The following is a 24,683-nucleotide window of genomic DNA, read 5'->3' on the forward strand; positions in this document are numbered from 1 at the left end:
ACTAGGGGATTGGTCGAACCTGACCTCGAAATGCTTAAGCAATCTATAACATCTGGAGACATTAGGTACTTGATTTGTTCTAGCCTAGGGTGGTTCCATCCTGGAACAGTTTGTGGTTTTCCAGCAACAGAAGTGAACTTAGAGACAGGCTCAAGATGGTGCCTGCTGACAAAATGGAGTCACATTAGCTAAGATTCTTCAAGGACTGCAAGGATAGCAAGCAGAACTACACTTCATAACAGCATGAAGTCCTCAAGACATATGTCTCACCAAACACACCCATCGTGGGCATGCTAACTGGTAGCTGCATTTGAGTTCTAGAACCCTTTGCTGTTCCTCTTGTTCAGATCCCAGCAGATAAGAAAGACTACCTTGCCCAGAGAATGATGCCTGAACAGAGCTTTAATGAGGGGAAAAGGTAAAACACATTGAACATTCACTGATGCACCTTCAGTCATTCCCTAGTAAAGTGGAAAGCTATGTGCTCAATCATAGGGCTATACAAATAAATATAACCCAAACATCAAAGAACTTTGAATGCCCAGGAAAGGAGAGTCTAATCCAGAACATCAAATCAGAGAAGAGCCTAGGAGGAGGTGATGTGGAGCAGGGATGGAAGGAGTGAGGGGGAGGAGGTGATGTGGAACAGGGATGGGAGGGGTGAGCTGGGAGGAGGTGATGTGGAGCAGGGATGGGAGGAGTGAGCTTGGAGGAGGTGATGTGGAGCAGGGATGGGGGAGTGAGCTGGGAGGAGGTGATGTGGAGCAGGGATGGGAGGAGTGAGCTGGGAGGAGGTGATGTGGAGCAGGGATGAGGGAGTGAACTGGAAGGAGGTGATGTGGAGCAGGTATGGGGGAGTGAGCTGGGAGGAGGTGATGTGGAGCAGGAATGGGAGGAGTGAGCTGGGAGGAGGTGATGTGGAGCAGGGATGGGGAAGTGAGGGGGAGGAAGTGATGTGGAGCAGGGATGGAGGAGTAAGCTGGGAGGAGGTGATGTGGAGCAGGGATGGGGGAGTGAGCTGGGAGGAGTGATGTAGAGCAGGGATGGGGGAGTGAGCTGGGAGGAGGTGATGTGGAGCAGGGATGGGGGAGTGAGCTGGGAGGAGGTGATGTGGAGCAGGGATGGGGGAGTGAGCTGGTAGGAGGTGATGTGGAGCAGGGATGGGAGGCATGAGCTGGGAAGAGGTGATGTGGAGCAGGGATGGGGGGAGTTAGGTGGGAGGAGGTGATGTGGAGCAGGGATGGGGGGTAGTTAGCAGGGCTGTGAAGCCAAATCATTCTTTCAAAAGCAAGAGCAGGTGGAACAGAAATGCTAAAGAACTTCATGGTGGTGTATTCAGTTCAGGCATTGAATGTATGGGCAGGGTTGGAAAAGCAAAGCTGGGAAGAAGTATGGTAACAGATAATGAAGAGCATTGCAAGCCTTATTAAGCAATTGAAGTTCATCCAGCAGGCCTTAGAAATAGTTGAAAGGCTTTAAAAAAAAAGGTGGAAAGGAGTAATATTATTCCATTTGCATTTTAGATGAGCCATTCTGGGACAGCCAGGGAGTAGCTGGAAAATTAATTAAGAGGCTTTTGAGAGATCCCAGACAGGCTATGGTCACAGCCTTACTTGGTGCAGTAGAAGTGATGGGAGAGGCCCCAATGAAATAAAAACATAATCCATAGGATTTAAAGATTATTTGACATAGAAGCAAAAAGAGCAGACAAGGCCATAATTTCATTTGAGTACCAAATTAGTTATGGTTCCTCTTCTCTAACACAAGGATAAGAACAGCAAGTTTGCAAAAGGAAATAGGTCAGCATGGACTTCTGCAAATTTCACTTGGAGATTCTGTGGAACCCCTGTTAACCCTATTCCTTCACATTAGATAACATGTAATTCATCATGCACAGGCTCCTTTCAGCGTTGTAGTCCTCCAAAATTATTGTCTTCGTATTTTGCCAAATTACATATAACTCCAGCCCTGCCACTGGTTCCCTCTCCATTCCTAAAGATTTCCCATGGCCAAGTGACCTAGCTTTTCTAGCTTTTCTTTGGTCTTTAGATCAGATTATTAGGAAAGCACATCTCTAGCCAGCAGTTTCATGAATGGAGCTGAAGGTCAGGGAATAGAGTGGAGTCAGAAGACAACACTGGAGAGTGATCAGCATAGAGTGTACATGAGGGCAGCCCTGAAAACAGAGGAGCCCACCCAAGGGCACTCTTCAGCCTTAGATAATCTGGGCACACATGAAAGCCTGGGAGATAGGAATTATTGAGAAGAAATCAAGGCAGAGAAAAAAGAATTGGCCATCACAAATAAGAAGTAGCCAGGGACATGGTGAGAAATGTGTGAGAAACTGAATGGAGGAAGGAATTGAATAAGGATTAGTCAAGAAGACAGGAGCCACAGAGATGTAAAGAGAAACCAGGTCCACGATCCGATTTTTTGGCGCCTATTACTTACCTCCTCTAGAGAGTCTAAAACAGTATGATGAAGTAGTCACAAATGCTTTACTATTCCGTCCACTGAGAGAAGGGCAAGCTGGTTTTTCCTTCTACATGAATCTGAACTAGATGTATTGATTAGCTTGACCAATAGAATATGGTGTCAGTGCTGATATGAGGCTACAGAATCTGGCCATAAGAAGGAAGGTTTATAGCGTCCATGGGACAACTAGAAATACTTTGCTCTTCAAATCCTTATCTGCCACATGAGAAGCGCAGCTATTCTGAAGCCATCCATGCTGAGGGGACCAGTAAAAAGGCCCAAGGAGAGAAGGTCCCTGCATAGCTTCCTGACATTTTAGGCTGCTCACTTAAACAATCTCAGTTCATGCCTCAGATGTCATAAATAGACATGTCCAACCTCTGACCTTTCGGTCACCTACATCAGAATAGCTAAGGACTTAGCTCAACACATTTGTCGAGTGCAAGTCCTATGGTAGCTGAAGATGAAAGTGGAACTCACTGGTGTCAGGAGGGCTATGTGATAAAGGATGTTTTGGACAGAATCCTGTTAGAATGTTCAAATACAGTAAGAGGATGGTTTTAGTCTCAGCCCCATAGAAACATCTATTTTTGTTTGAACACACTTACTAGGTACCTGACTGTGCAAACGAACATACTCATCCATTACTTAAATCTGGAGTGTACTGTTGCCCTAGGTGACTACTCTAGACACTTGGAGGCATAAATTGCTTTTCTGTAAATGGTATTATTAAATATAGATGTCCTGTTACTCAACTACCTCCACCACCTCCCCCTCAACTCCCATGTGTCACCACATATAGTCTTATTTTTCCCTCCTGTAATGAAAAACAAACAGTCATGGTTGTCAAGTGAGCATATGCTGCGTGCCAGGCTTTGTGTCAAGCGCTGGACTCGAATTTCTTTTAGTCAAATTATGTCTCACCTCTTGGGTTTCCAGTGGAGAAATCCAGCAAGCACTTAATGTTGTCCAGGCTTTCTACTGTGCACTTTACATGCCTCCTTTCATTTAAACAGCAGTAACAAGTAGGTAATGGTTCCGTTAGGAGTCACTAAGAATGACAGAAGATGGTAGAGGCAGGTAGGATTGGTTGAAAAGACTGGATGTGACACAAGTGTGGACATTGGTTGTTGTTATATCTGATGCTGGAGTCTAATTCTCAGATGAGGTTGTCAGGAAGGGAAGATGAATGTGAGGTGAGGAAAGCAAGATCAAGCTGGAATCCACAAGGATGGATCAGTGCTCATATTAGGTCTTTAAATTCTGATCTTGGTAGTATGAGGCTCCATCATAGAACAATGATTCTTCATCTTTGAGTTAAAGAAACACATCCAGCCCAGAAGTCAGAGAAGCTCAGGAAAGTTTCAAGGAAGGGTAGATCAGTTGCAGAGCTGCTCTCTACTTTGACCAACCAGGTGAGCCAAAAGATAGCAACCATATGTGAGGTATAAAGCAGCAGATTTATTTGTAGCTTGTAAATCTCACTTGGCTTTGCAGCTCTGGTATATACGCTCTATCAGGAATGCTGGAACATGTATGTAGTTCTGCCTAGTCCAGCTGAAACACAGCAGATCCCCTGCAGCTATTCAAATAGTAGTCATGAACGTGCACTGTTATCATCAAACTAAGGCTGTACTCACACAGGTACCAGTCACACCACAGCCTATGCTGGGTTGTCATACAGCAACAATTTTGACTCCACTTCAGCAAACTGCAAAATGATTAGGTAACAATAAAACACTGATCTTCTCATCCCCCAGCTAAGCCAACCTATGACCAATATTACTTGTCAGCTGTTTTAGACACAGCATTTAAGGTCTATAAGCTTTACTAAGACCTAGAAGAAGTGGTATAAAGGGACAGGAGTAGTACTTCTCAATCTGCAGGTCTTGACCCCCACTGGTATTGCATATCTGACAGATATTCACATTATGATTCATAACAGTAACAAAACTACAGTTCTGAGCTAGCAAAAAAAAAAAAAAAACTTCTGGTTGGATGTCACCACAACACGAAGAATTGTGTTAAAGTGTTGCAACATTAGGAAGGTTGGGAACCACTGGACTAGAGAGAGATGGTTCAGCATCTGCTGCTTTTGCAGGGAACTGGAATTTGATCCCCATCTCCCATATCAAGCAGCTCACAACTACAAGCAACTCCAGCTCCAGGAGATCCTCGACCCTTGCCTGGCCTAAATGGACATCTACACTCATGTGCACATATACACAAATGCAAGCACGTACACATAAAGATAGGATAAATCTTTTTTGAAGAGAGAGAGATGAGGACTGACAATGAAAAATACATTGGTCACTCAATACAAAAGGATTTCTTAAGAGCAAAATTGAATAAACCTAATTATATGTCTCCACATCTGTGACTTAACTATAACTTAAAATGTAAATTTTGTGACACATTTTTATTGTGCAAAATTTAGGCAGATTTGTGTGTTTGATATAAAATTACAGCTCCAAAACTGACAGTTCCCAGAAGCTACAAATTCTCTTTCAAACCAAAAATATTTGGGGGAGACCTGATATTGCTAAATCTTTTTCAAAAGTGGGGACTTGGGTCAGATGTTACAGCCTTGTCTTCTTGCATAATGAACAAAGACAGATATAGAAAAGGGGGGGATAAGGTATGGTCTGATATACACATGAATCTACATAAAATAAAAAGAAAATGGGCAGCCTTGGTCTTGCCAGGCTGCCTACCTTGTTGACGTGTCAGGAGCATTTTAAACATAGCCCTGCAGGTGGTGAATAGGAATAGAAACCAGAAATGTACAGATTAAATTTAGCAGCAGATTGGATCGCATTCACCAAGATGTTTGCCTCGCCGCCCGCTTTCCTCCTCCTCCCCACTCAGGCTGCAGGACACCTAATCAGAGAAGGCAGCCTCCTAGCGAATTCAATTAGCCATGGAGCACCTCATGTGGGTTAATGGATGAGAGAAATGGAAACAGACATGACTTCTGCACAGAAGTGGCCCTGGGCGGTGTGGGAAGGATTCGGTGCCAAGGCAAGCAGCTCTTCTCCTTCTCTGGGGATCAGATATTCCTTCAGTGTGGCTGCTGAGAACTAACTTCCCTCCCTCCCAGGCTGGAAAAGCAGAAGTAGATGCCTCTGCAGGGGCTCCTGACACTGTTAGGGCTTCTGTCCAAAAGAACATGTAGGCACGAAGGTCCTGATCCGTGTAAACACACAGTCTGCTCGGGATAGAGATGCTAGGCATTGTGCTCAGCCAAGCTACTTTTCCTTACAGTGTGTTTCTCAAGCCACCCACAAACTGGCTTCATGTAACCTAGGACTGTCACCACCAATAACACTAGGTATTCACTGCTTCCTCATAAAAGGGAGCCCCCCTTTGAGTCAGAACTCCTGTGTCAGTGAAAAACTTGGTGTCTCTCTTCCTCCTTCCAGACACCCACGTTCTGAGACATGGTCCTTAACTATTTTTCCTATCTATGGCTTTCTTACTCCTTTTCTAAAATGACTTGAGTCTCTTGTTAATCTCAAACTGAATTAACAGAATTAAGATTAGTATCGGATAAAAACACAGTTCTACAGCTCTGTTCCCTGCCTAAATGCTTTGTTGTGTGACTTTTCCTGGGGAGACATGAGCAAATCTATATTCACTCCAGGCAGGTCATCAATAACTGAGCAAAGATATGCTTCCATCCAAGTCCAGACGGGTGAGTAAGTAGGTTTACTGAGACTACTTAGAAGAAGACGTAAGTGAGAGGTCAGCTATAGGAGCACAGGGGACACAAAGGCAGTTGTAACTACCAATGTCTACTCCAGTGTGGGTGACAGCTCACCAAAACTTCATCCCTGGAGCTCACTGCCAAGTCTCAGGCAGCTGCATCAGAGTGTTTGTCCCCTCTCTCACAATTTGGGATGGAAACATGTGAGTTTTGTAATTATCTTAACTTCCTGAACTTCGCAAGTTTCCTTATCTTCCTGAGTCTTATGAGCATCCCCCTTCTCCCTCAAAAGGGGGAATGTTTCAACTTAGAGGAAATACCTACACAACGGTCTTGTAAATATGGACTTTAGTGGGTACATAAAAGCATTGTTATCCTCAGTCTTTAAAATGGATAATACTAATAGTACCCATCACCTTTGTTGCTGCTGGAATTCATAGTTGCATGTAAAATACTTAGTATATCTACCACACAGTCAACACTCAAATAATTATTAGCAAAATTACATTTAAATGGGTTTTAGAAAATGTGCTAGGAGGTGAATAAGTTATTAACCTTATTAATTAACCTTGGTAAGTGAATTAGTCTTAACCCTTAGTGGTTACAGTACAATGGAGGAAGCAGATAAGAAAATACTAACAGTAAAATCACAAGATGAATGCTGGGTGTAAAGACCACACAGCGGCACGGAGCCTTCTTTCTGTAATAAAGAATGATTATCAACAGGAGCCAATCTCACTGTAAGCAAGGCACCATTTAGATATTGCCCAAAAGACAAAAGAAAAGAAAAGCCACCATGACTCATTTTCCACTTTGCAACAAGCTCAAAGGACATTTGTGTTTGAAAATTTGTTAAACTCAAATGTACAAGATTCTCTTTTGGGGCTGGAGAGATGGCTCAGAGGTTAAGAGCACTGACTGCTCTTCCAGAGGTCCTGAATTCAATTCCCAGCAACCACATGGTGGCTCACAACCATCTATAGTGTGATCTGACTACCTCTTCTGGCCTGCAGGTAGAATAATGTATACATAATAATAAATAAATACATCTTTTAAAAACTACTCTCTTTAGACAACAGTGTTCTTAAAGTCTAGGCAGGCATATATTTAACAAAGAACTACAAGTGTACTGTCCATCAGAAAGTGAAAATGTTGATGCCCCAAAATGATAAACTTCATGAATGACATAAGATGAAGTAGGACGTAGGTAACAGAAGGAAGTGAGGAGCCTCACAACCCATAATCATCATTATATTTATAATATATGTACATAAATGTACAAATATATGTACATACAAACATTTATTATGTATGTACAATAAATATACATTTATTATATATGTAATAAATATTACAATACTTATTACCTATAAAATCATTATGTATAAATGGATTTAAAACCCTATAAAATGCAGACTGAGGATCAAATTACAGCTCGTTCTTACAAGTAAAAAAACTTTACAAGTAAAAGTAACAGATGAATTTCTGGTGGCTAGTCTTTTGTTTTTAATCTTTAGTATTCATTGTTAAAATAGCAGACAGTTTTCTAGGTTTGGTACAATTGTGATCACACTGGGAATAACTTGAATCATTCATAAGAATATAAAGTCTACATGCAAGCACGCACACTCACTATACTTGAGCTCCTTTCATTCTTTTCCTAGAGTTTCTCCTGTCTTTGGCAGTGCACACCTCCATTATGAATTATCAAATTACATCATTGCATATTCACCGTATACATCAAATCAAGAAACTATATAAAGCTACCAGTTGGCTTTTCCTCCCATCCTGAGTAACACACTGAACTTAAATTCCAGTCATGTCCTTCTCACCTTCTTTTACTGTCTCTAAGAGTTGTAGTCTGGGGTAGTCACATCCTCCCTCCCTCAGAGCCTGGGGGATTAATGGACCCATTACAAGATGGCTTAGAGGCAGCCTAGTGAGGCAGCTCTTCATGGTTCCTGAGTTAGAAAGGGCTTGAAGAACTTATTATTAAAATAAATGAATAAACTTTAATTAGACAATATGGGAGCTTAATATTCAAGGGTTCTCCCACCCTTCATTGTGTAAGGATAGGGTGGCAAGGCATCCAGAAGAAAAAAAGCACATCCAGTGATACAGAATTTGTCATGTAGGAATGTCAAGGCCATGAGCGGATCCCAAGTCACATGTCAGTAGAAGTAATGAGCCAGCAGAGGATTTAGAATTAGATATTGCTAAAACTAATTGGAAGCCCAGATTCTCCATTTTCCCATGTATCCAGACATGGGCCATTTAGCATTGCTGAACCTAGAGTTTTCATCTGGGGGGAAAAAGGAGGAATACTTGATACTGTGGTGTTAAATATCACAAGATTCTGCATCTCTTGGTGCAGATTCACCTTCGCTCTCTCCCACTGACCCTTGCAGGTTTCTTTTCTAGCCCATCTCTATTCCTTGTGTCAACTGCAACTCCAAAGAAACATTTTTCTACAAGGGACCCCCCAGAATGGCCAGGATCAATAAAACAAATGATAGCTCATGCTGGCAAGGAAGTGAGGAAAAAGGAAAGTTGGTGGGAGTGCAAACTTGGACAGCCATAAGTAATCAGTGTAGTAATCAGTGTGAAAACTTCTCAGGAAGCTGGGAATTGATCTACCACAAGATCTAGCTATACCACTCTTGGGCATATACCCAAAGAGCTCTACATCCTACTACATAGATACTTGCTCAAACATGCTCACTGATGCTCTATTTATAATAGCCATAAATTAGGAATATCTTATAAGGCCATCAACTGATGAATATCTAAGAAAATATGGTATATTTATATAATGGAATATTATTCACTGTTGCGAAATTTTCAGGCAAACAAATGGGGCTTGATAAAATATAAGCATCCTGAGTTAGGTAACCCAGACCCTAAACAACATATATTATATGATCTCTCTTAATTGTGAATGTTACCTTTCTTTTTTTTTTTTTTTTTTTTTTTTTTTTTTTTACTTTTTAAAAAAATTTTTTATTAATTTATTCTTGTTACATCTCAATGGCTATCCCATCCCTTGTGTCCTCCCATTCTTCCCTCCCTCCCATTTTCCCCTTATTCCCCTCCCCTATGATTGTTCCTGAGGGAGATTTTTCTCCCCCTGTATATGCTCATAGGGTATCAAGTCTCTTCTTGCTAACCTGCTATCCTTCCTCTGAGTGCCACCAGGTCTCCCTCTCCAGGGGACATGGTCAAATGTGAGGCACCAGAGTACGTGTGGAAGTCATACCCCACTCTCCACTCAACTATGGAGAATGTTCTGCCCATTGGCTAGATATGGGTAGGAGTTTAAAGTTTACCGCCTGTATTGTCCTTGGCTGGTGACTTAGTTTGAGTGGGACCCCTGGGCCCAAATCTGCCTATCATATTGTTCTACTTGTAGGTTTCTAGGACCCTCTGTATCCTTTTATTTTGCTATTCTCCCATGCGTCTCTCATTTAGAGTCCCAATAGGATGCCTTCCCCTCTGTCCCAGTTTCCTGGTAAGTGAAGGCTTTCGTGGGACATGCCCCTTGGGCTAGTATGCAGTTATAAGTGAGTATATACCATTTGATTCTTTCTGCTTCTGGGTTAACTCACTCATTATGATCATTTCTAGCTCAATCCATTTATCCACAAATTTCGGGAATTCCTTGTTTTTAATAGCTGAGTAGTATTCCATAGTGTATATGTACCACAGTTTCTTTATCCACTCTTCTACTGATGGACACTTAGGCTGTTTCCATGTTCTGGCTATTATGAATAAGGCTGCTATGAACATGGTTGAGCAAATTTTCTTGTGTGCTGGAGCATCTTCTGGGTATATTCCAAGGAGTGGAATAGCTGGGTCTTGAGGAAGCCCTATTCCCATTTTTCTGAGATAGCACCAGATAGATTTCCAAAGTGGCTGTACTAGTTTGCATTCCCACCAGCAATGAAGGAGTGTTCCTCTCTCTCCACATCCTTGCCAGCATGTGGTGTCACTTGAATCTTTGATCTTAGCCATTCTGATGGGTGTAAGATGGAATCTCAGAGTTGTTTTGATTTGCATTTCCCTGATGCCTAAGGAGGTTGAACATTTCTTTAAGTGTTTCTCAGCCATTTGATATTCCTCTGTTGAGAATTCTCAGATATGAATCCGCACACATATGGTCACTTGATTTTTGACAAAGAAGCCAAATCCATTCAATGGAAAAAGGATAGCATCTTCAACAAATGGTGCTGGTCTAACTGGAGGTCTATGTGTAAAAAAATGAAACTGGACCCATATTTGTCACCTTGCACAAAACTCAAATCCAAGTGGATTAAAGACCTCAACATAAAACCAGAGACATTAAGTCACTTAGAAGAAAAAGTGGGGAAGAGCCTGGAACATATTGGCACAGGAGACAACTTCCTGAACAGAACACCAACCAGGCCTTAATGTCAACCATTAATAAATGGGACTTCATGAGGCTGAGAAGCTTCTGTAAGGCATGAGACACTGTCAAGAGAACAAAGTGACAGCCTACAGACGGGGAAAAGATCTTCACCAACCCTACATCTGACAAAAGTCTAATATCCAAAATATATAAAGAACTCAAGAAATTAAACACCACCAAACCAAATAACCCAATGGAGAAATGGGGCTTGGAACTAAACAGAGAATTCTCAACAGAGGAATATCAAATGGCTGTGAATGTTAGCTTTTAAGCTTTTAATATGTATGCTATAATTTGAGTGACCACAAAGGTTAGTTACCTAGTAAGGGACCAAGGGAGAGCAAGAGGATCTCTAAAGAAAGGGGAAATAGAATATATTGTTATGGAAACAGAAGAGGAAACTGGAATAGGAGGATCAAATGAGACAAGGAATTGGAGAGAAGGATAAACAAAGGAATATGGGAAGGAACAACCAGCAATAAGGCCTTTTGAAAAACCATATGGAAAGTTACTGCTGTGGAAGGCTCATAAGATATACACATATAAGAAAGGAATCCAAATAGAGTGGATATAAGAAAGGAACCCAAATAATGTGACAATGTGCCATCTAGACATCTTATGCCACCAAGTAAAACATCCAGTGCAAGAAATGGGCTACATCTTGTTCAGTCATTGGCCAAAGAGACCCCATGGATGCACCTTCTCCCTCCAAAAAAATTATAGATTATTGCCAAGACTATTATTGGTTTCTCCAGAATCTGATAGTAAGGCCCTTTTGATGAAGATAGTACTTACTTATGTTATTGAACAGAGGAAGTTGAGCTGGTACCTAACTAGGAGCTTCACTGCTACTGACTATGGTTCATGGTCCTGGGAGGTACTTTGTACTCTACTAGGGGGATAAAAGTCATCAACAATATTATCCAGCTGTTATGGCTTACAAGACACACCTGCCATAAGATGTACTATAGCAATAGAGGCACAAATGATACAGAGGTAAACAATCACTTTTTGATTGGATTTAAAGCTCAGTCCATAAGATGAGATCCACTTGCTGAAATGGCCAAGAACATCAAACTAAAGAGTTAAAGAGTTAAAGAGAAGAAAGTATACTACCTAAAGAACACAGAAACAGAATGACTCCTAATGATACAGTACTATACCCATAGATCGGGGCCTTACTTAACCCACATCAGAAAAGCTTTGTGAAATTAACACAGAGACCCACAACTGGACAATGTGAAAAGAGTGGGAAACTTTGAAGCACTTAGTTCTAAATAGGATATTTTCATTTTCATCAAACCTCCTAAAATCTCAAGAATCTATGTAAAAGAGAAGGTGGAAATGGTGTAAGAGTCTGAAGGGTTGGATGATTCCAAGGAAACTGTATCTTCTATACACAATAGGGCTGATACATATATGAGCTCAAAGAGACTGTGACAACATATGCAACTCTGTAACAGATTCAAACCAGACAAGGTCTTAACATTCAGAAGGGGAAGTGGACACATCCTTAACCAAAAAGTTATCTGTAATTGATATCTGTTGGCAACAGAAAAATTTGTTTTTTTATAATAGAATCTCAGTACCTCAACTATACTTTCGAACAAGCCCCAATGCCCAGGAGTAATTGACCAATATAAAATGAACTTGGTGGAAATTTTGTAGACTTTTTCTTTCATTTTATTTTGTTTGAGGGGTTGGGTTTGTTTGTTTGTTTGTTTTGTTGGTCTTATTGGTCTTTTTGCTTGGTTGTTTTTATTTTTGTTTTTGTGTTTTATGGGTTTTTTCATTTTATTTCTTGCTTTTGTTTTGTGTTTGTTTTTGCTTCTTGGTTTTTCTTGTTTTGAAAGAGAGAAAGAAAATAAACATAGAGTTATATGGGTGGTGAGGTGGTGAAGATCTGGGAAGAACTGGATGAGAAAAACAATAATCAAAACACATTGTATAAAAAACCTTTCAAGTGTCTGACAAAACTCCAGATTGATTTCCAAAGTGCTTGCACAAGTTTGCACTCCCACCAGCAATGGAGAAGTGTCCCCCTTTCTTTCTCCACATTTTTGACAGCATGTGCTGTCACTTGAGTTTTTGATCTTAGCCATTCTGACAGGTGTGAGAAGGAATATCAGAGTCATTTTGATTTGCATTTCTCTGATGATTAATGACATTGAGCATTTCCACTTCTGGGCATATACCCAAAAGATGTCCCTCAACCAAAGAATAGATAAAGACACTGTGGTACATTTACACAATGGAACACGACTCCACTATTAAAAATAAGGAAATCATTTAATTTGCAGGTAAGTGGATGGAACTAGAAAAGATCATCCTGAGCGAGGTAACTCAGACTTAGAAAGACACACATGCTATGTACTCACTTATAAGCAAATATTCGCCATATAGTATAGGATAACCACACTACGAAACACAGACCTAAAGAAGCTAAGCAACAAGGAGAACACAAGGAAGGATGCATGAATTTCATTGAGAAGGGGAAATAGAATAGATAGAGGAAGTGCTCAAATACAGGGAACAGGATAGGATAGAGGGTGTTGAGGGAAATGAGGGTAGAACTCTGAAGCGAGGAGAGTGTGGAGCCATGGGGAGGAGGACAGAGGACTTGCAGAGAGAGCAGAAATTGTGGCCTGGGGCATCTCTGACACAGACTGGAGACCTACAACAGGGTAGGCTCCTCGGAGGATATAGGAGAGACTCTTGCTGAGACCCTTACTACCCTACTAGCTGTGGAAAGGGAACTGAAGGGGCCAGGACTAACAAGACAGGACTCCTAGTAGAAGGAGGGGAACACCAACCCACCCACAAAAAATGTTGACCCAAAATTTACCCTGCCTACAAGATGTGCAGGGATACAGAAAGAGCAGAGATGGAGGGAATGTCCAACTAATACCTGGCCACACCGTTCAAGAGAGCCAACTCCTGACACTACTAAGGATATTCTGCTATGCTTGCAGATTGGAGCCTAGCATAGCTGTCCTCTGAGAGGCCCCATCCAGCAACCTACCAAAAACAGATGCTGAGCCAGGCATGGTGGCACATGTTGTTAATCCTTGCACTCAAGAAACAGAGACAAGTGGATCTCTGTGAGTTCTAGGCCAGCCTGGTCTACAAAGTGAGTCCAGGATAGTCACGGCTACACAGAGAAATTCTGTCTTGAAAAAACAACAAAACAAAACAAAATAAAATGCTGAGGCTTACAGACAAACTTTGGGCAGAGCACAGAGAGCCTTAAGGAAGAGTGGGAGGAAGGAGAGAAGGACCCAGAGGGAACAGGAGCTTCACAAGAAGACCAACAGAGTCAATTATCCTTGGCCCAGGGATGCTTGTGGCAACTGTAACACCAACCAAGGACCATGTATGGACTGAGCCTACGCCCACTACACATGCGTACCTGATGGGCAGCTAGATCTTCACATGGGTCTCCTAGTAAGGGGAGCAGGACTGCCTCTGACAAGGACTTTCTTGCATGCTTTTAGATCACTGCCCCCTGGCTGGGCTACCTTCCCAGGTCACCATGGTAGAGGAGGTGCTCAGTCCTGATGAAACTTTGTGTGCTGGGTAAGTATGTGGAAGGGAGGCTCGCTCCCCTTTCCTGAGGGGTAGAGGAGAGGGCATGCAGGGAAGACAGAGGGAGGTGGGACTGGGAGGAGAAGAGAGAGAGGGCTAAGATTGGGATGTAAAGTGACTTAATTAATTAACTAATCAGTAAAATTCCAGTAAAATGAAGTAAACAAATAAGACATGAATTCAATTCAGTGAGTACTAAATTTTTTAATGTATAAATAATCTAAAGAGGCAGTTCAAGGAAAGAATCAGAAATTCTGATGTGGTGAGACTGTTGGTTGCTGTGTTGGCCCACTGCAGATGAGATTTCCTTCAGGGACCACAAAAAGAAGAGGGGAATGACTGTGAGCCACTAAATCATCCCCCAACCCAAAGGTAGAGCCTCTCTAACCAAGCCTCCACATGCAGGGCTCCAAAAATAGCAATCTGTCAGCTCAGCGAAGTACTGTGCTCACTCTCGCAAGGGTCACTGTGGTCAGGAGTACAGGACGCTTGGATGAGCTCATCAGAGTTCCAAGCACACCCTAGGGTGAGGAGTAGGTGTCTTGTATTCCAACCAGCACAATCCAGGAGCCCTCTAACTTCTTTTTTTTTTTTCTTAGTTATATTTTTTAATTTCTTATGTAAGTACTATATTTATATAATTTCTACCCTTCTCTCTTCCCATTGTGACTCCTCCCATGGTCCCCTTACTCCCTTTCAAATTTGTGTTGTCTTCTTTAATTATTGTTACATATATAAGCATCTATATTGGAGAAGACTGATTGCCCCTCTCTCAACAGTTATTATTTACCAGCAGTTTTTTATCTAGGAATTGGATCATATGGGCATCTTTCATCCATACTGGCATGGCAACTAGTATTGTCATTGTTCAAGTAACCATTATGTTGTCATTTCCTGGGTATAACTTTCCTGATCTATATAGAAGACACAATCTCACAACTGACATCCTGGTCCTCTGGCTCTTTCAGTATCTCCGTGCTCTCTTCATAGCATTCCCTGAGCCTTAGGTGTGGAGTTGGGATTACAGATGTATCAGTTGCCAGCTGTGACTTTCCGCAATAATTCCTGTTTCAAAACTGTGCTCCTTTAATGTGGTAAGAGGTACACTTACTGGTGAGTATGAGGGACAAGGAGAAGTATTTAGGATGCGGTTAGAAATTATACTGATCAAGGAAAGTAGCAGCAGTTGGTTCTGCTCTAGGGTCCATTGCCTCACCAGCCACAGACAGCTGCTTTGGTTTATAGTATCAGATGTGATTTCCTCTTATTGAGTCAGCCTTAGGTCCAACAGTTAACTTTAGTGGTCCCAATATGCCGCCACTGTACGCTTGAGTATATCTTGCCATGCTGGCCATTGTTGTGTGCCTTACATCTTGACAGGACTATTGATTGCCTTTCCTCCTCGGCAGTTTCTGTGGCACCTTCAAATATCATGAGAGAATCCTCAAGGAGAAGACTTCCAAGCTAGTTCCGGCTCAGTTCCTCCAAGCTGTGTCCAGAGAACGTGCTGTCTTCAACAATAGGGTCTTCCCTTCAAATTCTGAACGCAAGCAAGAAAAGCAGCAAAAGCCTAATTTTGAAATATCTTAGGCTCCACTGACCCACAACTTGAAGGGAAGTTATATATGCCTGGCACTGTGGGGAGGGGAGTTAGTATATGCATCTTAGGCAGATCATTATTACATTATCACTGTAAGTGGTATAATTTCATTCAGACAGTGTGTGTGTGTGTGTGTGTGTGTGTGTGTGTGTGTGTGTGTGTGTGTGTGTGCGCGCGTGTGTGTGTGTGAGTGCCTGTGGAAGCCAGAAGAGGGTGAAGGACTTTTCTGGACTGGAGTTAAAGGCAATTGCAAGCCACTTTGTGGGTGCTGGGAACTAACTCTGTTCCTTTGCAAACATAATATGCACTTTTAGTCACTGAGCCATCTTTCTAGACCGTTAACGGAGTTTTTCAATATTTTGTCTATCTCAGATTTGCTCAGGAAACTACCAAGAGGTATTGATCTAAGCAAGGCCACCTGGACTCCTGTCCTAGAACTGGCACATACAGAACGGTGAGTTAGCTCATCATGTCTTTGCCTGATGGGCAGCTAGATCCTCACATGGGTCTCCTAGTAAGGGGAGCAGGCTTGTGCTGCCATTGTGAGAGAAGGAGAATAAGCAGAGATGAGTGATGAGAAGTCCTGGCAGTCCTTGGTTCCCATCTCTCATGTGATTCTTGGGTGTCACCTTTTTGTTTTGTTTTTTTAATTTTTTTTTATTAATTTATTCTTGTTACATCTCAATGGTTATCCCATCCCTTGTATCCTCCCATTCTTCCCTCCCTCCCATTTTCCCCTTATTCCCCTCCCCTATGACTGTTCCTGAGGGGGATTACCTCCCCCTGTATATGCTCATAGGGTATCAAGTCTCTTCTTGGAAACCTGCTGTCCTTCCTCTGAGTGCCACCAGGTCTCCCCCTCCAGGGGACATGGTCAAATGTGAGGCACCAGAGTTCGTGAGAAAGTCATATCCCACTCTCCACTCAACTGTGGAGAATGTTCTGACCATTGGCTAGATCTGGGTAGGGGCTTAAAGTTTACCGCCTGTATTGTCCTTGGCTGGTGCCTTAGTTTGAGTGGGACCCCTGGGCCCAAATCTGCCTATCACCTTTTTGTTTTTGTTAACTATAGAAGCCAGTAAATTGTACTAAAGGAAAGAAAAAGAAGAAATACAGACAGGGAGATGGACAGACAGACAAGCAATGCTTCTGTGCATCCCTAGCTCTTGACACACTCTCCATTATCTTGGGAGCAAAATGTCAGTTCCTGAGCCTGAAAATGTTAGCCTGGACACCGTGCCTTCTATCTGGCATAAGCCTTATTTCACCATGCTCCCTCACTCCATTCAAAATTCAAAGCAGCATACATATCGAACTGTATGTGTCTGCCATTGGTAGTGCCACAGCATATGTTGTTACTGTTGCAATGATTTTAATTTGCTCTGCTTAGCGCTAGGCCTAAGCACTGCACAGACCTCTAGCCCTCTTCCCTGTGCATACTTAGCCTCTAAATACAGCTCAACTGGAACAAATGAACAAGCTGCTTTATAATCCACCTTGACTTTCTGCCTTCCTCTACCCAGTCAAGGCGAGGAAGAGCCACCCCTGTGGTCTGGGCACAATGAGCACAGGAACCAGGAATGCTCAGTGGGAAGCCACAGACATTCACTAAATGAACAAGTGGGCGAATATCCCGAGAGAGGACAGTTTGAAGATCTTGGAAATTAGACACTATGACCTTGTTTGAAAAGAATCCCAATGCAAACAGAACAGGAATGTTCCTTCCTGCAGGAAGAGTGCAATATACAGACACTTGACTTACAGGTTAAATTTTCTTATGATTGAGCTGATCCCCTTCAAGAGTTTAATATTAGCTTTTAATTGCATTCCCAACCAACTAGTGCTGTAATAAATTCAAGGGAATAAAGCCTCTTTGCATATCAACAGAGGTGAATTCAATTCAATATTTCTATTTAATTAAGCATTTTGTGCTCTAATAGTCAAATTGCTGGAGGAGATGTCATTTCCATGAGCTTGCAAACCAAAGAAGCTGAGCTGTTTACTTTAGTAACTTTTAAGAACTTCCCGCCCCAACTGAAGACAGTTTCCTGGCACCTTCCTGAAAGTCCCCACATTGCACATCACCCCTCATGCCTCTTAAAGACAGTGGCTCACAGGTGCAAACCTTTATCATCTTTGTCCTACCGCTCATCTTCTCGCCTCTCGTGTAGAGAGGATCTCCTTCTTCCAGAGTTCATGTCAGAAACCCTGTCTTCCATCAAGCCTGCCAAGAACCAAGAAATACTCATCTGAATTTATCAAAATATGTTCACAGTCAAGCCTTAGCAGAAGTAATTTACTCACTGAAAATGAGAGGCCTTTGTCTTGTAATCAGAGAAACCTGTGAGAAACTCTTAGATGTACTGAATAGCATGGACATGTAGCTTCTGTTTGTAGAACAGAGATGACTTTACCTTCTCAGCCTGACACATGTAAAGTTTAGCCTCTGCCCAAACCAATGTTTAGTGATGCTTAGCACTAGAAAGCCATCAATCATACTGTTGTACTAAAAAGGATAGCTGATAGACACAATCGTCTTTGGGCCAAGTGTGAATCAGTGGTCCACAGCCAGGCTCTTTATACAACTCAAAGTGAAAAGGATTTTCAAACAGATTCTGAGTGCTGTGGAATTAGATTCTCCCCAGTCAGATTTGGCATACGTTAGCAGTTTACCCATTAATGTCGATAAGCAGCCAGCATTGAGAACCTTCAAGCAGTGAGGGCAGAAGCACCCTCCAATCAATCAGATGGCCAGATACGAAGAATTTTATAAATACACAGTACCAGGATACATAAATCGTGATGCACTTAAGGGAGCAACTAGTGAGAAAAGGGTGCACACACCAAATATTGCAAGCAGCTGGCAAAGTAGGTTTGTCAGAATCAACCAAGAAAAACTGCCTTTCTGGCTTTCTGGTTCAAAGCAATTGACCTCGCTTGAAAATGATGAAAAAGTGTGGGTCTCTGACCTCCATCAGCCAGTGCACAGCACACTGGCAGTCTCAGAATGCGGAGGAGCTGGGAAGAGGTGAGTACAGTGGTTGTGGACAACCAGGGAGACTGTTTCAGAGAGCATCTTGTATAAACAATAATGAAATGGGGGGAATCTATCTTATATAGTCAGTGGGAAGGGGAGGACAAAGGAACAAGGAAGGAAAGGGAGAAAATGCACATAATATGCATATGCGGACCAGATTGAAGACAGGGAACCCTTAATGATGTACCAGTTCAAATACCAAAGCAAGCAAGAGGAAGTGCTGCAGCCTATCAGCCTGAAAGGACTGTATAAGCCTTTCAGTCTGATTAGCAGATTGCAGGTCACAGGATTTCTGAGACGCCAGTTCTCTGACAGAAAGCAGAATCTTAACTGCCTCTAACACGATGTAGCCTTTGTCTCTAAGGAGTTGAGTAGGCCTAAGCCTGATTTAAGTTCGGAACAGGCCCCACTCCTGAAGTGCTCTCTGAGAGAAGTCTCGGGTATGGGCAATTCTCTACTGTCTCGATCTGGCCTGGGAACCCAGTGGAAGCATGGACTCTGTTGCCTGCTTTTGGATCATTTTCCCCAAGCTGGATTGCCTTGTTGGGCTTCGATGGAAGAGGATGCCCTTAATCCTAAAGCAACTTGATGTGCCAGGGTGTGTTGGTGGGGAAGGGCTCCGCTTTACTCAGGAGAAAGGGAGGTAGAAAGGGGGAAAAGGGTAGAAGAGTGGGACTGGGAGGAGAGGAGGGAGGGACTTGCCATGGGGATGTAAAAAAAATAAATAAATTAATTAACTAAAAAAAAAGAAAGGCTAAAGTCCTTGGTGGATGCATCTAGGGATTTGTATATTAGTTACCTTTTTATTGCTGTGATAAAGCATTATGAAGAAAGTAACTTTTAAAATAAGATATATAATTGAGTTTGTGGTTTCAGAGGTCTAAAGTCCATAACGGTGAAGCAAAGACATGGTAGAAGTACTAGCTAGGAGTTCACTTCTCAAACTACCAGTAGAAGGCAAAGAGCACACTAGAAATGGTGGGTGTTTTTTAAAACCTGAAAACTTGACTCTATGACTTACCTCCTCTAACAATGCCACACCTTCTAATACCAATGGCTCTATCAACTAGGGATCAAATATTCAAAGAATGGCTTATTGGAGCCATTCTCATTCAAACAACTACAACTAGCCTACCAGAATCCATACAACCAGTAGCAAAAGGGACAAAAAGCTATGGAGAAGAGGATCAGACCATGATGGTCTTGCTTTTCCTTCACCTGTAGTACTGTAAGGTAAGGAGTGTTATATCCACTTTACAGAGAAAGAACTAAAGCATAAGAATTTCAATGATTTTGCTAGTATGCATCAAACTTGGGTGTCAGCAGAGCACTGCCTGACTCTAAACTCTGTCCTCAAAGCCTGAGGGACGCATGACATTTTATCCTTCGAGCTTCCATCTCCTCATTTAGAATACTAGGAAATTCACTATTGTAAAGAAGGATATGGGCGATTAAATAGAACATAGTCATTAATGTGTGATAGTTGTTGGTAGTGTTTAAAATTGCCAAATGACCTCTATGAAACTGTAGTGTTATGAGTAGACATTCTCAGACATTTGAAAGCCAACTGTAACACCTTATCCTGATGGCCTGCTTGAGATAGAATTACACCTTGAATTGTTTATCTTTTTTTTTTTTCTGAGACAAGGTTTCTCTGTGTAGCCTTGGCTGTCCTGGACTAACTTTGTAGACCGGGCTGGCCTCGAACTTACAGCGATCTGCCTGCCTCTGCCTCCTGAGTGCTGGGATTAAAGGCGTGCACCACCACCGCCCGGCTGAATTGTTTATCTTTTTGACAATACACTTTGATTTTTCTCCTCTCCCTCCTTTTTTTTCCCCCTTTTTAACAATACTTTAAAAAATAAGATGTGTTCTAGGTCTAAACAGTAATGAGGGATGTCTAGTCTATGTCAAGTTACAAACACAAGAAATGTAATGCCCATGCTCAAAAACTCCATCTCTCAACAAAACCAAACCTGAGCATTTGCTCCCAAAGCCAGCTGGTCACCCTCCCTGTAGAATCTTCTTCTCTGTGGAGATATAATTAAGGAAGCATCTAGTGAAAGAAGGAGCATGCCACAAATTGGCATCAGCCGGCAAGGCAGTTTGTTCAATCAAGTCCATTGGACTCAAACAGGAAAACCTGCCTCTGGTTGAAAGCAACCACCTTAGCCAGGGCACAAACAAAAGGACAAATCAGTGTGATACCCAGGTTGCTTTCTGCCAAATACCTGGGCAGTGACTAGTTGGGCTATTGATACTCTCCTGTTCTCCTTCTGCCTTCACCTTGCAGTTTTATAGACTTCCATGGGATTATAGGCAGTTCTATGTAATGTAGAGGACACATTCTACATTGGCTTATCCCTCAGGAAAGCAAACTAGTGTGCTGAGGCAGGAGGGTCAGAAATTTGAGACCAGCTTGGGCTTCCTAATGAGGCTCTATCTTAATTATTTTTCTTCTTTGAAGAAAACAGCAGCTTGGAGCGCAGACTTTCTGATTTCTGATATATGGTCATTCCTGTCTTGGAGTCATTCTATAATTCTAGAAACAGTTGCAGAGCTCAGCAAAGGGAAGGAAAACTGGATCTGGGGGACAGACTCTTCCCCCAAAATAAAAATAGAGGAAAAGTAGATTGTAGAAAAAGTGTAAAGTAATGTATTAATATTGATAGAGCACCCTCCTTATACCAGAAAGAGTATCAGGCACCAAGTATACCAAGTCCAAATGCTGCATGTTCCTCTTCCCAATGCAGATGAATGCCAGTAGAGGAGAAAAGACAGAGAGACTTGCTGAATAAAGTTCGGAGCGATAGAATGAAAATCCTGACTGCTTGTTGGGAAAATTGAGACAGAACTCCTAGCGTATACCTGGAATGACAGGCCAGAGTTTGCCATGAAGAACAAAGTATGCATAAGACATGGATTGGGATGGTGTTTCATGGAAAGTTCAAGTCAGAGAGACTCCCATTGAAAAATAATAGCGGGTGAGATGTTGTTTCCAAATAAGCACTGGATTCCACCTGCCATGTGGGGCCATTCTGTTTCCTCCCACGCATTTGTTAAGGCAACATTTCTTCCCAGGATCAGTTCTGAGGTTTCTGTTACTTATGCCTCTTTTAACTTACTGAAGAGTGGAGATTAATATACCTTGATCCCACATCTCCAATTACATGGAAAAATGTGATGACCAGAACTGTGAAGAATTTTTTCTGAAAAAGACAACTACCAAGGAACTTGGCAGAACATAGTCCATCATCTTGTGTTATTAGCAGAAAAGGTAAGTGTGGTCTCTACCCTCTGTGTCCTTTCCTCCACTTCTAGTTAGCCATTTGTAATCAATCAAGGAGATAGTGTTGGATCCTGCATAGACACTCTGGTTTCCTCCCTATATGAATAAAAGAGTCTGTCCATGGCAGGGCTATTTATTGAGAGTGTGACTTCAGTACCCTTTCTATAAAAAAGCAGCCAGCGTCCACCCTGGGCCCATTTTGTTATCATGATATCCTAACTTCTCAGAGCTCAACACAGAGACCTACATCAACAAACCTATTTATCTAAAAAAGATATCTTCATCAAAGTCCCCTCCTTTGGGTTATCTTCATTCTTTCATCCCTCCTTTCTCTTTTGAACCCTTTATTTGAATTCAGCTTTTTTCTAGGTCACAAGCATTACTGTTTCTATAGCCAACACTGAATTCCCTGCTAGAAATCAATAATGTTTAGGATAATGTCTTACCATTAACCAGTTCTTTCTTATTTATAAAAGCTTTTTACATGCACTACTTGGTCTCCAAATGGATGGCCCATCAGTATTTCTTAATTTTTTTCACGTATTCAATAATCATAGTAAACATAGACCCTCACTTTTAGAACTTTTTTATAGTTAATTACCTTTGTCTACCAGTCATTTTTTTCTTACAAACCAACATGATTACAAGTAACTCATAAACTTGGTGGCTTGTAACAAAAGTTTATTTCCCTAATGCCTTACATGTTGATATAGGTTGGCTGCAGTCACTCTATGTATCTTGTTTTTTTAATCCAGACTCAAAAAAATACCTATATGGTACATTCTATTCTAATATAGTTAGAAAAAATAGCAGCAACAGATCCAATAACATTTCTTAATGCTTCCTCTTAACTCACATGCCTTCTACCATCTTTTATTGGCCAAAATAACACACAAAGTCCAACCAAAGAAGCATAAATATAAATGCCTCATCATACAAAAAAAAAAAATAAATAAAAGGCTAGGAGTAACTGGGAACAATAACACAATATACTAAACATAGATCATTCTCCTAACATTCACTGCCAGGAAGTCTGCCGTGCTGTTCAATATTCTGTTCTGTGGTGGTCTGAATGAGAAATGTTCCCCATAGGCTCAGGTTGTTTGAACAGATGTTCTCCCAGTTGACGGTGCTGTTTGATGATGGAATGAAACCTTTAAAAGGTGTAGCCTTGCTAGAATAAGCACATCTCTAAGGGCGGGCTTGGAGAGTGGATGGCCTCCCACCACATCCATTTTGCTTTATACTTCCTGTTGTGGTTAGATATACGATCTCTAGCTTCCTGCTTCAATCACCTGGCATGCCTCCCTGGCCATTATAGATTCCCACCTGGAACCATAAGCCAAAATAAGCATTATTTCATAAGTTACTTTTGGTCATGAAGTTCATCATAGCAAGAGAAAAGTAGCTAATACATTTGGCATGCTTTTCCCCTGTATGTGTTCTCGGCACTATAAACTGTACCTGTACCTTCCTCTTCTTCCTGTTTCTCCTCAAAATCTCACTCATTCCTATGTCCTGGTCTCAGGGAATCCAAAAGTGATCTACAAACAGAAGTGATGATCACTGTTAGCTGCAAGGGTTGCAGAAACACTAATAAATGGCAGGAGTATCATGTTGTAGTAGATAAACAAAATAAGGTTTGTTTTGTTTTTTAAGAAATTTTCAATTATAGAGATTTATTTATTTTTATTATCTTGATCTATAAACTGGAAAAGAAAAAACTGATTCATAGAAAGGTATATTTATTTCTCAGCCCCCAGAATGCTGCAAAATTGTAAAGCAAACACGAAATTTCACATTAACAAAAAAGATGAGATATTTGCATGCCTAAGAATATGCTTTACCTTCATCTCTCAGAATGGGATGTAAATAAGATGCTAACGTGAGACAGGAGACACAAGTAGAGTTGTTCCTTACTGAAAGAATCTAGCCCATACAGTGTTGATTAATGTATCTATGCCCACCTTAAAACTCTCCTGGAATGCACTATAGAAAACAAAGACCTGGGTCTTTGTTTTATGTGGCAAATGCTTTCTATTAACTATCATGTCAGTATCATAAAGATTATACTGTGATTGTCTCTGGAACAGTTCATGAAGGATCTGACTACATGATAGAATTATAATTTCTAACCTCGATGTAGTTGGCAAGGACATGAAATTATTTCAGCTAATGAGGTGTATTCATTATTTTTCTGTTCCTGAGATAAATTACCATGACGAGAAGGAACTTAAAGAAGAGTGTGCACTGTGGCTTACAGTCGCCGAGGACTGTAGTTCATAACAGTGGGGTCAGTACGGCAAAAGGAATGGAAACCTTGACTGATAGATCACATTTGCCTTTACACAAGAAGCAGAAAGTGAGCTGGGAGTGGGGCAAGGCTAGCAACAATCAAAGCATGGCCCCAGGATGTACTTCCTTCAGCAAGACTCCATGTCCTAAAAGTTCTACCAGCTTCTGAAATAGCACCACCACCTGGGGACCTGGTGTTAAATAAATGAGCCTATGCAGCACACTTCTCATTTATACCACAACATTCCACCCCATTCCCCTAGGCTATAG

The sequence above is a fragment of the Acomys russatus genome, chromosome 7 (assembly GCF_903995435.1).
Source record: "Acomys russatus chromosome 7, mAcoRus1.1, whole genome shotgun sequence".
In the NCBI taxonomy this organism is placed as follows: Eukaryota; Metazoa; Chordata; class Mammalia; order Rodentia; family Muridae; genus Acomys; species Acomys russatus.